This window comes from Palaemon carinicauda, chromosome 1, assembly GCF_036898095.1.
Source record: "Palaemon carinicauda isolate YSFRI2023 chromosome 1, ASM3689809v2, whole genome shotgun sequence".
NCBI classification, from domain to species: domain Eukaryota; kingdom Metazoa; phylum Arthropoda; class Malacostraca; order Decapoda; family Palaemonidae; genus Palaemon; species Palaemon carinicauda.
Genome location: NC_090725.1, coordinates 295,315,287 through 295,333,022, shown reverse-complemented (window position 1 = coordinate 295,333,022; position 17,736 = coordinate 295,315,287). Strand labels below are relative to the sequence as shown.

The 17,736-nt window shown below is 47.1% G+C and overlaps 1 protein-coding gene across 1 annotated transcript in view; it reads right to left on the bottom strand.

The window, feature by feature from the left end:
- Positions 1–17,736, bottom strand: part of LOC137657885 (actin-related protein 6-like) — a 134,986-nt gene that overhangs the window by 84,444 nt on the left and 32,806 nt on the right. The window lies entirely within an intron of this gene.

The window sequence follows — 17,736 nt, the reverse complement described above, 5'->3', positions numbered from 1 at the left end:
AGCTGAAAGACGAGCCATGATAATTTTAGTGAGGCATAACTACCCCATCCGCTAGTTAGCGGGTGGGGGTGGGGTAGACTAACTACCCCGCTCACTCACACCTCTCGGCTGAGTAACCACTTTGCTTTATGGCAGGACTTCTAGGGGAACAGGGTGGCAGGACAATTTGTATAAATAGCTCCAGGTTTGTATGTTAGGAAAAATACAAATTATTTCCAAATTTTTTATTTGTTCCGATACAGATACAAACCTTCGCTATTTATTAGGGTGACTTACTCTTAGGAGGGAGGAAGTCCTCACCAACTGGCCTTGGTCATGACCCAGGGTCCTCTATTTTGATCTGTGATTGATAGTAGAAGCTACTGGCATTCTGTCGTTTCCTCCACCCTTCTTCATCTCTTTCTCACCATCATCATCACCACCAGCAAGTCCTGAGGCGACAGCACCGTGGGTGAAGGGGGCAGGCCTGGATAGCTGGAAGCCCTTAGCCCACGACTGCACTCAGGCGGCGAGTCCAAGATTCAGTCGCTCTCCGGTGACGGTGCCGTGACACCAGAGTTCGGCAGCTGGACCCGTGACTGGGCTGGCCTATTGAGGACACCGCAGCCCACCCCACATTGGGAGGCCCCTAGAAAAGGTGGGGTAAACATCGGACATGGCAAACCCGTCTGGTCAGCTCACCGCGGCTGGCGGACATCCCACTAATGCGGTCGAAACAACAAGAAAAAAATATTAACCTTAGGTGCGTGGAACATCCGCACCCTCCAAGACGTGACGAACACCAACCGCCCGGAACGACGTACAGCCCTCGTCTGCAAGGAGTTAGCCCGCTTCAATGTTGATGTGGCGGCTCTTAGCGAGACCAGACTACCCGAAGAGGGCAACATCAGGGAAGCTGGAACAGGCTACACCATCTTCTGGAAAGGCAAGGCCCTAGAGGAGCCTCGCATCCACGGTGTCGGCTTCGCCATCCGTTCCCAGCTAGTGCAGCAGCACAACCTCTCTCCCAAGGCCATCAGTGAGCGCCTGATGACTGTCCGCATCCCCATCACGCGGGACAGACACCTCACCCTGATTTCTGTCTACGCCCCGACTATGACCTCAACCGATGATAACAAAGCTGCCTTCTACACCCAGCTCGACCACACCATCCAGGCAGTGCCCGCCAATGACAAGCTCGTTGTGCTTGGCGACTTTAATGCCCGAGTAGGCAAAGACCATCGCCTGTGGGAGGGAATCATCAGCCGCCATGGCATTAGAAATTGCAACGCCAATGGCCAACTCCTATTGGGTCTGTGTGCAGAACACCAACTTGTGGTAACCAACACCATCTTCCAGTTACCAAAGCGACAAAAGACCACATGGAGACACCCACGGTCTAAACACTGGCACACCCAGGACTATGTCCTGACCAGAGCCAGAGACCGAGGAGATGTCCGCATCACCCGATCCATGCCCGGAGTGGACGACTGCTGGACGGACCACAGACTCCTCATCTCCCGACTCTCCGTGACGACCCTACGACCACCCAGAAGGGTACCTGACAGCGTACCACACCAACGCTTTGATTGCAGTAAGCTCCGCAACCCACAGGTGGCACAGAACTACAAGGAGGCCTGCGAACAATACCTCGCAGACCCCGTGGGTCAGGCCACTGTTGAGCACAACTGGACCACCCTCCCTCAGAAATGCCATGGCCCGTACCGCGGAGGAAACACTAGGCTACACCACCAAGAAACGGCAGGATTGGTTTGATGAGAATGATGCTACCATCTCTCTTCTCATTGAAACCAAACGACAAGCACGCCTGACTTTGGAAAACCAACCAACAGCAGCTAACAAATGTGCTCACAAGGTGGCTGAAGCTGGTTGCCAAAGAGGGATCCGTGAAGCCCAGAACACCTGGTGGCAAAGAAAAGTTGCAGAAATACAGAGTTTCGCTGACCAACGTGCCCTGCGCAGCTTCTATGCAGCAACAAAGGAAATATTCGGTCCCACACGGTCATCAGTGGGCAGCCTGAAGGACGCGGATGGGGCCACGACCATCACCGACAGCGAGGGCATCCTGGCCAGGTGGAGTTCTCACTTTGAGAACCTCCTCAATGACCAAGCAGACACCCCAGACGATCTCCTGCGAATGACCCCGCTGCATCCCGTCCGTCACTGGATGGCACTACCACCCTCCATCCATGACTTCAACAAGGCCCTGCAGCGCATGAAGCCCGGCAAAGCCCCAGGGCCAGACAACATCCCGTTGGAGCTCCTCACTCACGGTGGCCCCGGCTTGAGGAACCGTTTGATGCTCCTTATACTGAAAATATGGGAGACCAAGACCCCCCCCAGTGACTTCCGCGGTGCAAACATCATTACCATCTTCAAGAAGGGAGACAGGGAGAACTGTAACAACTACCGGGGAATATCACTACTAAGCATCGCGAGTAAGATTTTCGCTCGGATTCTCCTTGACCGCCTCCTTATTCTCACAGAAGACGTCCTGCCAGAGTCCCAGTGCGGCTTTCGACCTTCCCGCGGGACCATAGACATGATCTTCTGTGCGCGACAACTACAAGAGAAGAGCCTCAAACAACAACAGCCCATAATGTTCATCTTCTGGGATTTGAAAAAGGCCTTTGACAAAGTACCTCGACCTGCCATGTGGGCTGTCCTCAAAAGATATGGCTGCCCACCCGATTTTGTCAAGCTGGTGCGTGCCCTCCATGACGGAATGGTTGGGAGAGTCTGCCACCAGAACTCTCTTTCAGACCCATTCCCCATCAACGGCGGCCTGAAGCAGGGCTGTGTTCTGGCCCCAACGTGTTTCTCGCTATACACCGCAGCAATGCTCAACGAGATTCCCCCAGACACACCCTCAGTCGACCTACGTTTCCGCATGGATGGAAGCGCTTTCAACCAAGACCACCTTGTGTGCAGTGCGAGAACTGCAGTATGCTGACGACAATGCCACCCCAGGTCAGACGGCAGAGGACCTGCAGTCGTTAGCTGATGCATACAACTCTGCCTACGAACGTTTTGGGATGCAAGTCAACACAGACAACACCAAGACCCTCGTCCAACATCCACCAGGACTGATGCTCCCCAACTTCAATACCACAGTGAATGACCAACCGTTAGAACAGGTGGACCAGTTCTCCTACCTAGGGAGCATCCTAACATCAGCTCCCACAAGCAAAAAGGACGTGGAGAACAGGATCAGGGCAGCCCACTCCGCCTTTGGCCGACTCAACTGCCGCGTATTTAACAACCACGCACTGACAATGACCACCAAAATAATGGTGTTCAAGGCAGTAGTCCTCTCCACGCTCCTGTATGCATGTGAAACATGGACGCTATATAAAAACGATCTTAAAAACCTAGAACGCTTCCAACAAATGAAACTGAGGCAGATCTTAAAAATCCCCTGGGAGAGCCACACCACCAACATTGAAGTCTTAGAATGTGCCTCGCTGACCAGCGTGGAGCCACCATCATCCACCACCGCCTCCGCTGGATAGGACACGTGCATAGGATGGATCCATCTAGGCTCCCAAAGAAAATATTCTACGGAGAACTGACCCAGGGCACCAGACCACGAGGAGCCCCGAAAATGCGCTATAAAGATCAACTAAAGCGCACCCTGGCTCTAACTGACATCGATCCTTCCTCATGGGAAGAAACAGCCAGGGACAGGAAAACCTGGAGGAGTACAGTACACCATGGCACCGTGGACTTCGAGGAGAGGAGGAGACAAAATGAGGAGGCTAGGAGGAGAAGAAGGAGAGAACGATTAGAACACCCCCGCCCACCACCTACCCTCCCTTGTGAACACTGTCCGCGACTCTTCCACCACAGACTAGGACTTAACAGCCACATCAGACATAAGCACCCACCCCACAGATAGGAGGCTGATGGCTAACGACAGAACCCAATACTCGGACACGAGTGGGCGCCAACGACGACGATAGTAGAAGGGACCCTACCCTCACTAAAATCAAGTGCCGATATGAGGTAATGCACTGATAGCGGCCTGCAGAAGCTTGTGTGTGAGTGGAACTAACAGTGTGGCTTGTCTTTAACATAGGAACTCAAGTAGAGAACCTATTGTTCTTAAAAGACTTACCCAATACCCTCCCTCTAAAAGGTATTGGGGACGTAACAAAGTATTCTTCCATACTTAGGAGGCACAAGGGAAATGGGTCTTACCTACAGCGAGGTGAGGTCAGCTATGCTGAGGCTTGCGGAGCTGTTTTCCCCTGAGGGGAGAAAGTGAAAGGAAGAAAGGAGCCAGACATTCTTACTCATTCACCCCAGACTAATCCAGGTAGCCTCAGCCCTCAACCCTCTGCTACTTGTCCATCAAGGAGACTGAGGTGTTTAGACCATTTGTTGTGCGACCACCACAGGACGAATGGAAAAGGTCCCCATGTTCTTGTGGGTTATGTCTTTGCAGGAAGTGGGCCGTGAAGGTCGATTGACGCTTCCACATGCCCACTTAAAGTATCTGCACCACAGAGTAGCTTCTTGAACGCCAGGGACGTAGCAACGCCAGTGACGTTACAAGCTCTGGGTTTTAGGATGGAGGAGATTCTAGATTAAGAGTAACCTCAATTGCCTTCCAATCCCAGAGGGGAAGGAAATCCTTGAGATCCTCTTCTTGACCTTCCACGTGCTGGTCAACAGTGCCGACACACGGGGGCGAGCTGGTATCGTTCTTTCAAGGTAACCCCACAGGCTCCTCACTGGGTAAAACCCCAGTTGATGGGTTTCCAGTTACCGAACGAAGACTCTATTCACAATGGGTTGCACCTAGGGTACAGCACACTCGGATTTGAGTCTTGGCAATCTACTCAGGAACACCGCTGAGGATTACTTCTCCCCGTCTCCTAGGGTAGGAGACATCAGAGGTTGGATCATACAACACACTAACTCTCTTGGTCAAAAGCCCAAGTGAGTAGAAAGGGCATCTTCCGTGTAAAGAAACGATCTGCTGCGGGGCCTATGGTTCGTAGAGAGGGGCCTTCAGACTCTGAAGGACCCGAATTGCATTCCCAGGAGGAGGTTGAGATACGACGGGGGACAAGTTATCTCACACTTGCATAAGTAAAGGCATCGATGGGAGAGAATCCCCTTCCACAACATCAGTCACAAAGGATTGAACACTTCGCCTGGAAGACCGACGCTGAAAAGTGTCTGAGGTGCCTAGACATCTTTTCCGTAACCTGATGCGAAAGGCCTCTCTGAGAGGGGTGATGTAGGATCGTCCCAGGCGAGAAGTCGAAGCAAAGCTACGGCTTAGGAAAGTGTTAGCATGTGGCTGCTTGGAAGATCGTGCAGTGGAGGAAGATCCCTCGGAACTTCGTCAGGAGCTGTAGAAGGTCCGGGAACCATTCTGCGGGTTGCCATAGCAAAGCTATTGGAGCTCAGTCAGGGGCTGCAGAAGGTCTGGGAACCATTCTGCGGGATGCCATAGTGAAGCCATTGGAGTCATTGATGAGATCCTGCTTATCCTGACTTGGCTGAAGACTTTTTCACTAGACCGATTGGGGGGAAAACAAGGCACACCTCTAGGCCGCCCCACCGATCTTGGAATACATCTTCTTTGAGGGCCTGGGGAACGGTCTAGTGGGAGCCTGAAGATCAGGGTTGCTGCGAGCATAACCACAGTCGGGGACCCCACAAAGTTAAGACTTTGTTGGATACAAGATGATTCCAAGATACTAGGAGCCCACTAACTGGGTGGTTTTGCAAGCACATTCCTATACCAGGAATGACACGAGCAGATGGGGGCAACTAGTTGTCCTCTCTCCATCTAAGGCTTCGTACTGCTGGATGGTTACCTAAGAGAGGTGAATGCTGGTACCTTTCTGAATTGGGCCAACAGATGAGGATGGAATGGTATGGCATATGCCCCCCCCCCCCCTCTCTCTTTTGATGCATTATAGAGAGCATCAGGTCCAGAGGGAAGACAAGAAGACAGGCCTCTTTTCGGAAGCTCTCGTCTGCCACCCATCATCCGCGGATTATCCAGCGGTGAGGGGGGGGAGTGCATAGCAATAAACACACCTCGAGATGATGTCAAGACGTGTAACCAATTGCACGTTCTTGCAACGAAGGGGAACATCCTGTTCTCCCTCCAACTGCCACTAATCCAGTGTGGTTGGCCAAATAAGACCGATACCAAACGGTAAACCAGTTAATCAGTACAGCTTATGTTATAATAGCCAATCTCCATAGAGATCGCTTTCCGGACAAGAGATTGTACGGTAATCACCGAACGCCTCCAACCAAACCCAAGAGGGGATTGAGACGTATCTTCAATCTATTGTTGGGTGGGTAAAGAGCATAAGTCTACTACAGAGTAGTGACACCGAACTGTGCGCATGACAAGCATACATGCGTGGTTCGACTTAAAAGTCGTATCCGGATCTGTTGAAGAACGGAAACGTTTGTAACGGAGGTTTCTCCTTCTTAGGACAAAAAACTTTTGTACTTCTCCGTCTCCGATCGGTAAACTAGCATTTATATTAAATGTTCCCTACTAGGGAACAGATATGCTTATGAGAAGTTTCCAACCAAAGCCTTTGTAGGAGACTAAGACTTCCGATCGGGGAAAGGAAAAAATGCCTATAAGGAGGCCAAACGTAAATGCCGTATGCCTGGTTACAGGAAAGTAGCCAAGTAATGTAATGACTAACCTGGTTTCAGTAAGGGATATAAATATGATATTTTCATTATAAAATAAATTTTTGAATATACTTACCCGGTGAATATATAAAAAGCTGACGTCTCCGACGGCCCGACAGATTCCAAAAAACTCGCGAGCGATCGCCATGAAGGTTGTGGGTGTGCCCACCAGCGCCGACTATCGGCCAGATACCACATATACTTCTCAACCACTCCAGTTCTTCTCAGTCCGCAGGGTCTCTATCGGGGAGGAAGGGAGGGCCTTTAATATTATATATTCACCGGGTAAGTATATTCAAAAATTTATTTTATAATGAAAATAGCATTTTTAAATATTAAACTTAGCCGGTGAATATATAAATAGCTGATTCACACCCATGGTGGTGGGTAGAGACCAGTATTATAACAATAAAGGCGTATATGCTCAAGAGTTTTTGACAAATATTTCATAAAAACCAACTTAAGTATAGGTACCTGGTAAGGAAGCTGACTCTGACGATTACTCTGCCTCATTAGTCCGCTTTCCTCACGAAGCCCAGCTATCCTCTCAGGATGCTGAAAGACTCCCAGGAGCTGTTATATCCAGGGCAAACACCCCTATAACAGGACCTCATCAATACCCTTAATCTGGGCGCTCTCAAGAAACATTTTGACCACCCGCCAAATCAAAAAGATTGCGAAAGACTTCTTAGTCTCCCGTACAACCCAAAATAAGATTAAAAATTTCAAGAGTAGATTAAAAGGATATTGGGATTAAGGGAATGTGGTGGTAGAGCCTTCACCCACTACTGCACTCGCTGCTACGAATGGTCCCAGTGTGTAGCAGTCCTCATAAAGAGTCTGGACATCTTTCAAGTAATATGAAGCGAATACCGACTTGTCTCTCCAAAAGGTCGCGTCCATAATACGTTTAATGGATCTATTTTGCTTAAACGCTACTGAAGTTGCTATCGCTCTAACTTCATGAGCCTTGACTTTAAGTAAATTACGATCCTTCTCACTTAAATGAGAGTGTGCCTCCCGAATCAAAAGTCTAATAAAATAAGACCACGCATTCTTAGACATGGGCAAAGAGGGCTTTTTAACAGAGCACCATAAAGCCTCTGAACAACCTCGTAGCGGTTTAGTTCTGGATAAATAAAATTTAAGAGCTCTAACGGGGCACAGCACTCTTTCAACTTCATTCCCCACAATCTCAGAAAGACTGGGGATTTCAAAAGATTTAGGCCAAGGACGAGACGGAAGTTCATTCTCGGCCAAAAAACCAAGTTGAAGAGCGCATACTGCTTTAATAGTGGAGAAGCTGATGTTCTTGCTAAAATCATGTATCCCACTAACCCTTTTAGCCAAAGCCAAGCTCACCAAAACAAGTGTCTTGAGGGTAAGATCCTTCAGGGAGGCTGAATTTAATGGTTTAAACCTGTCTGACATAAGGAACTGTAGGACCACGTCCAAGTTCCAAGCAGGAGTCGAAATATGACGCTCCTTGGAAGTCTCGAAAGACTTAAGCAGGTCTTGGAGATCTTTGTTATTAGAAAGATCCAAACCCCTATGCCTGAAAACAGAAGCTAACATGCTTCTGTAGCCTTTAATGGTGGATGCAGAGAGGGAGCGACCGTTTCTCAGATAAAGCAGAAAATCTGCAATCTGCGCTACAGAGGCACTTGGAAGAGGAAATAGAGGAGGACTTGCACCAGTCTCTAAATACCTCCCATTTCGACTGATAGATCCTGATGGTAGAGGATCTTCTAGCCCTAGCAATCGCTCTAGCTGCCTCCTTCGAAAACCCTCGAGCTCAAGAGAGTCTTTCGATAGTCTGAAGGCAGTTAGACGAAGCGTGGGGAGGCTTTGATGAAATCTCTTTACGTGAGGCTGTCGCAAGAGATCCATCCGCAACGGCAGAAATCTTGGAACGTCTACCAGCCATAAAAGTACCTCTGTGAACCACTCTCTCGCGGGCCAGAGTGGAGCAACCAACGTCAACCTGATCCCTTCGTGAGAGGTGAACTTTTGCAGCACCTTGTTTAGGATCTTGAAAGGTGGAAAGGCATAAACGTCCAGGTGAGACCAGTCCAGCAGGAAAGCGTCTATGTGGGCTGCCTCTGGATCTGGAACTGGAAAGCAGTAAGTCGAGAGCCTCTTTGTCAGTGAAGTCGCAAAAAGATCTATGGTGGGTTGACCCCATGTCATCCATAGCTTCTCGCACACAGTCTTGTGCAACGTCCACTCCATGGAGATGACTTGTCCTCTTCTGCTGAGGCAGTTCGCCAAGACATTCATTTTTCCTTGCACAAATCTCGTCAAAAGAGAGATGTTACTTGCCTTAAATGGAGTTCCTTCTGATCCGTGGACCAAAGACCCGAGCATTCCAGACTGTCCAGTGGAGCTCCCTAACCCAAATCCGATGCATCTGAATACAACACATGGTTTGGGTTCTTGATCGCAAGAGAAAGACCTTCTCGAAGTCTGATGTTGCTGTCCCACCAAGTCAGACATGTCTAGACTGAGTTGGAGATTGGGAAAGAGATACTCTCTAAGCCCTTCTCCTTGTTCCAATGGTTTAGGTGAAATTGGAGAGGGCAAAGGTTGAGTCTCCCCAGAGAGATAAACTACTCCAGCGATGAAAGAGTTCCCACGAGGCTCGTTCAAACTCTTACAGAGCAACTGTTTTTCTCTTGCAAGTGACGGACTTTTAACAGAGCTTGTTCCATTCTTGTGGGAGACGAAAAGGCCCGAAAAATCCGACACTGTATCTCCATTCCCAAATAAAGAATAGTCTGGGATGGAGTACTGTAAGTTACGACTTCTCTACGTTCACTATGAGACCTAGCTCCTTGGTTAGGTCTAATGTCCATTAGAGGCTCTCCAGACAGCGATTTAATGACGACGCCCTGATTAGCCAGTCGTCAAAATAAAGGGAGGCTCTGAATCCTCAAAAAATGTAGAAAGCTTGCTACATTTTGCAAGGGCCTTGTAAAAACAAGAGGAGCAGGAATGAGGCCGAAGCACAGTGCTCGAAATTGGTACATTACTTTCCCGTCCACAAACCTCAGATGTTGTTGAAAGTTTGGATGAATCGGGATGTGGAAGTATGCATCCTGAAGGTCGAGAGAGACCATCTAGTCGCCTTCCCTTACTGCTGCCAAGACAGATTTGGTAGTCTTCATCGTGAACTTTGTCTTGACAATGAACACATTGAGCGCACTTACATCTTAAGTACTCCTGCAGTGAACGTGGCTGCCAGATCATTGGAGCCATCCCTGATAGCCTTGTTCATGCATGACATAATTGTACAGCAATACATTGACAGCTGTAGAGACCTTCTTACTTAAGGCTCCCAGGGACCAATCCAACAAATAAAAACTTCAAACGCTCGAAAAAATTCCTAACAGGAGATGGTCTAGCTCTGAAGCAGACCATAAAATCTTGGAGCGTCTCATGGCTAGACGACGAGGAGAGTCCACTAGGCTTAAGAAGTCTCCCTGGGCGGAGGCAGGTACTCCCAAGCCGAGAACTTCTCCTGTGTCACACCACACGCCCGAGTGAGAAGCTAATTATGAAGGAGGAAAAGCAAAAGCAGACTTTCCTAAACTTCTCCTGGATTCCAACCAGTCTCCCAGTAAGAGCATAGCCCTCTTGGAAGAACAAGAGAGAACTGACTTCATAAATGTAGGAGTCGAAGAAAGTCATGCCAAGAGTAAACTCAGACGGCGGAGCAGCCGTTACAAAACGAGTAGGACAAAATTTCACTAAAGAAATTCATAATTATAAAACAAGGGATTGTTGGACCACCCTAGGTTACTCCTCTTCTGAAAGACTCCCCAAAGGAACATTAGTTGAAAGGGGGTCATCAACTTGTTCAGAAGGCACATCATCTGATAAATCTAAAGTCTTGCAAGAAGGAGATTTATATTCAGAATGACGTGAAGGAAAAGCCTGACAGGCTACATCAACTTGTATATGAACAGAAGTTAAAGTTGGAGGGTCGATGTCACGTTGTGACTGCAGAGAATGTTATTCTACTACACGTCGTGGCAGAAGTAACTGACGTTCAAACGTCCCGTAGTAACAGCGGTGACTGATGTTCGATGCTATATCGTGACTACGATGACTGACCCTCGACGTCACGTCATGTCTACGGTGTCTACCGCTCAACGTCCCGTCGTGTCTGCGGTGTTTGCAGCTCAACGTCACGCTGTGACTGCGGTGGCTGACGTTCAAAGCGATCAAAGTTACATCGAGATTTATGCTCCACATCTTGTTTAACAGCAAAGCTGTCACTAGGGATAACGTCAGGGTGGCGTAACAAAGCTCGTTTAGAAAGTTGAAGACCCGAATCACGTATCCCGAAACCGTGACGTACAAAGAGCAAAGGATCCTTTCGCACAGGAACAGGATCGAAAGCTTCTATTAAAGAAGAAAGCTTTAACAGCATATCTTGCAAAACACTTAACTTCGGATCAACCTGTGACTGCGGTGGCTGACGTTCAAACGTCACGTAGTAACTGCGGTGACTGCTGATCGATACTACAGTATATCGTGACTACGGTGACTGACACTCGACGTCACATTGTGTCTACGGTGTTTACCGCTCAACGTCACGTCGAGTCTGTGGCAGAAACGTCTGTACATGAACGTCATCGCTATGAACGGGACTCTAACGTCGAGTCTGTGGCAGAAACGTCTGTACATGAACGTCATCGCTATGAACGGGACTCTTATGATGACTACAGCTAGGACGTTGAACTTGTTCTGAAGGAACTAATAAACGTTTCAACCGTCTCGAAACCTTACGCCCAGGCTTTTAAAGAGACGAATCATCGGAAGACGAGGAGAAACTTCGTCTCTCCTGTCTTATGGCAAGGACGTGCTTGACGAGCAACGTCTGATACCTTTGAGGGAACGTCTCTTCGTTGGTTTACACTCCTCTCTCCCTTAGGTCCTACGACATTCCTTCTCCCTAGTGCAGGGGAGCCTGAAAGAGGTCTCGGACTAGGCAAGCGACAAGCACGAACAAACGAACCCTCCGCAACACAGAACATGTTTTTTGCACTTACTTCACTGATATCGCATTTTTTAATAATTTCACATTAGACATGAATAAAACTGATTTCTACCTGAAGCACGCAATACTCCCTTAAATCAAAAGGTTAGAATTGTGAAATGAGTCGTATAATGTAAGCACATTAGTACAAAATGAAACACACATGCAAAAATCAATAAACATATACATATATATCGAATAAAACGGAAATACATAAAGTTAAAAAGATCAGTGACTGGGGATGAGACTAAACACTAGTTCACTAAGGACTACGTTTTCAATCTCTCACCGTACAGTGCCTTGAGATGAGAATAAAAACTAAAACGTTTTATCCTCTCTCCCCGTACAGAGATTTGGGACGAGAGTAAAAAACTGAATCGAGAACGTTACTCGCTCCCAAACTCCTTGTACAGAGACTTGGGACGAGAATAAAGATCGGATCGTTCTCTCTTTCTCTCTCTCTCTCTCTCTCTCTCTCTCTCTCTCTCTCTCTCTCTCTCTCTCTCTCTCTCTCTCTCTCTCTCTCTCTCTCTTGTCACTCACAAGAGAATGGCCCACTCACTCTTCGTCAATAACAGGTTATTTGACTAAAGGAAAAAACTGAAAGGACTAAGAAATTGAAAAATTAACATGTTCCTTCAAATTAGTTTCTAAAAAACTTCAGTTTGAAAGAAGAATGAACAAAACTTCAAAATCGATTTACTCTTTCTGCAAAGTGAAACCGTGATTCTCTCTTTCTCTATCGTAACGATAGAGCGCAAACTGCGTAGCATAAATAAACCAAACGTTAGTTCATCTTTGAAAAACAGCACGAAGACTATTCAAAGAATAAATTTCTTAAAACATTTTCTAAAAATATTCATCTCTTCACTCTTACAGAGCAACTGTTTTTATCTAAACAAAAATAAAAGTTGAATGGGCTCAACGTTGTTTAACTTCGTTTTCTAAGTCAGGACCGCCTACAAAGAATAGGTAAAGGCCGCATATAAACAAAAACATAAAATTTATCTCGATGTTTAGTATAAATGGAAAACTAATCGAAGAGGCCTAATAAAGGCGGGTGAGATATAAAATATATAGAGGTAAATCTATAAATATCAACAATAATTTATAAAGTGATAAAATAATTACTAAAAGCCTTTAACACACTTCCGTACACTGAGGGAAGGGTCGGCCATCTTTTCTCTATGGAAAAACCAGAGCGAGATTAAAAAAGAAAGGGCAAAAAACTTTTCCTCTCCTTTCAGAAGCATTTCTTTTGAAGATAGTATTGAATAATCCAACACGGCGAAAGCAATAAAACCAAAACCAAGTACTGTACTTCACCAATTCGGTAGAAAACTCGAGGTCTAGAGCGAGCGGAACCAATGTTGTCGGTGACACCGACAGAGAAGAACTGGAGTGGTTGAGAAGTATATGCGGTATCTGGCCGATAGTCGGCGCTGGTGGGCACACCCGCAACCTTCATGGCGATCGCTCGCGAGTTTTTTGGAATCTGTCGGGCCATCGGAGACGTCAGCTATTTATATATTCAACGGCTAAGTTTAATATTTAAAAATACAACTTAATAGAACGGAGTTCTAATTGGAAGATGTATATAGCTCTTATTGGCAGAAAGATCGCTTGCACGCATATATGTACTTGTCCATTTGCGCTAGCGCATGTGTATTCTCTGCCTCCAGGAAACATTTGCAACGAATCCGGTTGTGGGAATAATGTATGTGCGACGAATCGCAACATTATTGCCGAAAGAATTTTGATCGTTGACTAACTGTAATATTTTCTTGAATGAGAGCGAACATGTTCTCAAACAAAATATACAGTTATAGAGGCCATCATTTCCCCTTTGCTGTACCCTTCCTCTTTATATGAGGGGCTAGCCTGTGTTCATTACACAAAAACGGATGTCTGTTTACCTGTGGGCGGGGATTGAAACGTTTGTAACGTAATGAAAAGATGCCCACGCTGTTGCCATCGTTCTTTTAACGTCAGCTAACAATGTTCCTTCGGGACTAATTGTTCGAAACAATAACCCAGTAAGGATAGAATAAAAGTCTTGGAAGACTATCGTGTAAAAAGGCAAGTCGTTATACCTAGGGTACAATGACGGGGGAGGCTGCCTCCATCAAACGGTAAAACCGAGTTTAAGACCATAACCTCGAGGTTTTGTCTTGGCAAGAGTGCATGCTCCGGGAGGGCTTACGAACTTCATGAAGTTTCAACACCCAGTAAAGTTTTGTAAAAACTTCTCAGGCACAAGTCTCCCGAAAAGGGTGAAGTCTCGTATGTGGGGGTTTGCTTAAAAAAGGCCAGACATAATTGCCATCAACCGCTTACCTAAAGGGGTTGCCATCGAACGCTTTCTCGATAGTGAGAAAACTGCTGTCTAAATCAGGCAAGGCCTGCCAGGGGAAATGAACTGCAATGTAAAGAAATTTTTCATTCCTCGCTCATTTCCATCTGCTAGCCAAATCACTCGAAGTGGGAAGGTGGAGGAAAGATGACAGTGGTTTGTTCAAAAACGAAAGAATCGGTGCTGGTGAAACCAGACCAGCTGATATAGTAATCAGCTGGGAGTGTAGAGTGACGTATCAAGTCACACCTTTGGAAGACCCATCCCGTAGAGGGGGGGCGTCGACCATAGAGTTTTCAGAAAACTCTGGATCGCGGAAACAAGAGAGATTCGGATGAGAGCCTAGGGGTTCAGAATCTATTTGTGAATTCCTTTCTCACGACCTTAAGGGATGTTGTGCCGAGAACCCGCAGGAACTCTGTCGCTGATTACTGATGAAATTTCCAGGAATCGTGTTACGTGACCAGGACCCAAAGGAACTGTGTCATAGTTACCTGTAGAGATTCGTAAACCCTTAGGCAGCAGGCATCCTCTGTCATCAGAGTAAAACTCTTGACGACAATGGGCGCGCGCGAACAATTCACGGGACGAGAGTTCGAAACCTCTGTCATGAGAGTAAACCTCTTGTGAACTCGTGAACACACTGTCATATAAGTATGGCTATGATCATGGGAACCCAAAGGTTCAGCGTGAACTGCGTTGTGAGATCCTGAAGGGTCATAAGAGTTGTTCTCGCACTTCATCCGATTGCATGCACCTCGTTGTTCATGCGCGCCAAGTTGGTTGTGCGTGCGCGCCAATACAGTCGTGCGCTCCAATCCGATTGTGTGCACACGCCAATATGGTTGTGTGCTCCTATCCGATCGTGTGCGCCAATATGGTCGTGCGCTCTTGCGCCGAACTGTTGGTGTGCGGATGAGAGCTCGTGCGCGCGTCCTTCCCGATTGCGCGCACCTTTTTCGCGCTCATGGAGCGCATGAGGTTGTTCACGCACCTGGCGCGCATAAGGTTGCTCGCGCGCATGGCGTGCAGTGTGTTGTTCGCGCACATGGCGAGCAACAGGATGTTTGCACATATGGCGCGCCAAAGGATGAACCCGCGCACCCCAACACGGTCGTGCGACCCAAGTAGGTCGTGCATGCCGATTTGGTCATGCGCGCCAATTTGGCCTTGCGCGCGAGAGCTCTCAGGTTGGTGAGAGAACTGCTACGCTCACCCGAAGGTTCACGATAGCTTGTGTTGTGTGAGCGCGAACGATCAACAGAATGAGAGTTTGAAAACTCTCTGTCATAAAAAGAATGACTCAGGTCACGAGAACCCGAAAGTTCAGCGTGGAATGTGTTGCGCGAACCCGAAGTTTCCCTGTCACTAAACACAGAAGTGTCAGAGTGACTAAAGTTATGAGAGCCCAAGGGTTCTGTGTAACTAATGTTACGAGGAACCGAAGTTTCCATGTCACAAAACACCAAAGTATCAGTGACTAAAGTTAGGAGAGCCCTAGGGTTCAACGTAACTGATGTTAAGAAACCCCGAAGGGTCAGCGTAACTAGAAACCGCAGTTTCCCTGTCACAACACACCAGAGTGTTAGAGTGACTAAAGTTACGAGAGCCCAAGGGTTCAGCGTAATTGATGTTATGAGACCCCGAAGGGTCAGCGCAACAAGAAACCGAAGTTTCCCAGTCACAAAAAACCAAAGTGTCAGAGTGATAGATGGCACGAGTTCCCGAAGGCTTAACGTTACCATCGTTACGAGAGCCCAAAGGTTCAGCGTAACTGAAACCCGAAGGTTTCGAGCGGAGTCCCAAAGGACTCCTACTGTCATGAGAACCCGCAGGATCTACATGACGAAGGTTCAAGATAACACCTCCGCATAAGAGGTTTGTTCTCCTGAAGGAGAATGTCGCTTAAGAGAAAGCTTTCGCTCCGCCCCTGAAGGAGAACCATAAGCGTAACGGGGGACCGCTGATGCCCAGAAGCGGTCTTCTCTCGAGGACGAGAGACTCGTTCCCCCAAAGAGATAACCTGTTTCGGAAAAAGCTCTGCCACGGACCCTGGTGGATCAGCAAGCTCCTACAAGTTATTTCTCGTAAACGAGAGGGAAGTTCTCCCGAAGGAGATCGCCTAAGACAAGCTTTCTCCAAGCTCTATGGGAATAAGCGTAGGCGTAACCAAAAATCACTCTCTCTCTCTCTCTCTTGCGAGAGAGAGAGAGAGAGAGAGAGAGAGAGAGAGAGAGAGAGAGAGAGAGAGAGAGAGAGAGAGACGTTCCCCTCAGAAGAGGAACATCAAGTTGAAGGTTGACAGCGAATGGTACCTCGTAAAGAGGGCAGCTCACGAGCTACCACATAGAGCGCAGGATAACAAACAGGGCGGCCGTAGCACTCGGCCTTGTGTTCTACGTCGCTGTTACCTGTGAAAAAAGGAATTTTGACGAAGGAAAAATCTATTTCTGGGGAGAGACCTGTGACGCCCGGTGAAAAGGGTCCTTCTTACACTTTTCTAATATAAATCTTCCAAATATACTAGAGAAAGATAAAGCATGGAATGCAGAGGTTACAACCCTCGCGCGAACACCTTGATGGTGTCGTGTATTTATCAAGGGCGTGTGGAAAGCACTATTCACAGGCTGACTTCCATTTAGATAATCCCTTCATCAAAGGGGAGGGCCGTGACAGGCCCTAGAGAATACAGTTGGGCTACGCCACCGACACCTACTACTCGCGCTCTCCAGGTCATCCTTCTGTTTTGGACTTGCCCGCAAAGTTGATAAGTTTTTCCCAGTGATTTTCGGAAGTGATTGTTGTTAATTCAACATGACTGACGTTGCTACTTCACCTTTACCAATGTCAAGTACCATAGTTTGTTTTGACCGTTTTTTTTTTAAGTACCGGGCATTTGTTCCTTTTCCAGTATTGTGGAATTTAGTTTTGGAAGCGGTTGGCCTGCCTCGGTATCGGCAGCCATTTTGGGTGTTGTTCGCTTCGGTAGATTTTTAAGTTAATTTTGCCCATCTGGTACTCTGTCATCTAGGTTATATCACTTACGTTTTATGACCAATTTTATTATCATTATTTATTATTGGTTTTTACTATGGTATTTATTTGCTAGTAAGTCTAATTTGGACCTACGATGAATAGCGATTTAGTCTTTGTTATAGTTATGTTCACACCTCAGGAAGGTGCTCGATTTATACTATATCTTTATGTTTATTTGTTGCGTTGTCGTTATTCTTCGTTCTTGGTTACAATTACTAAGAAAAAAGCAATTAAATTTATTATTTTTCTTATTTTATTGTGTGATGTTAGTTTTTATTATGTAACCTTGAGAGCGTGAGCATAGAGTGGTCGTTTTTCTATTTCTACAGATATGAGTTACCCGTTCTCTCGTTTTCTTTACAATTAAAATTCATGCTCCGTTGCACAAAATACACTATTCGGGGAATAAGTTACCTTCCTTCTAAGATAATTCCTCGAAAGGGAGCAGAACTGTTATACACTTTAATTCTGTAATGAAACAAACACAAGGCAGTGTTGAGAACCTGCCGACCATCAGTCGCAGGGAAGGGCAGCAATGACAACTCCCTACGGCGGAGGCAGTTGGATACGATGTCAACAGCAATTAAAGTTACACATATCTAACAACGTATATTTCCATTTA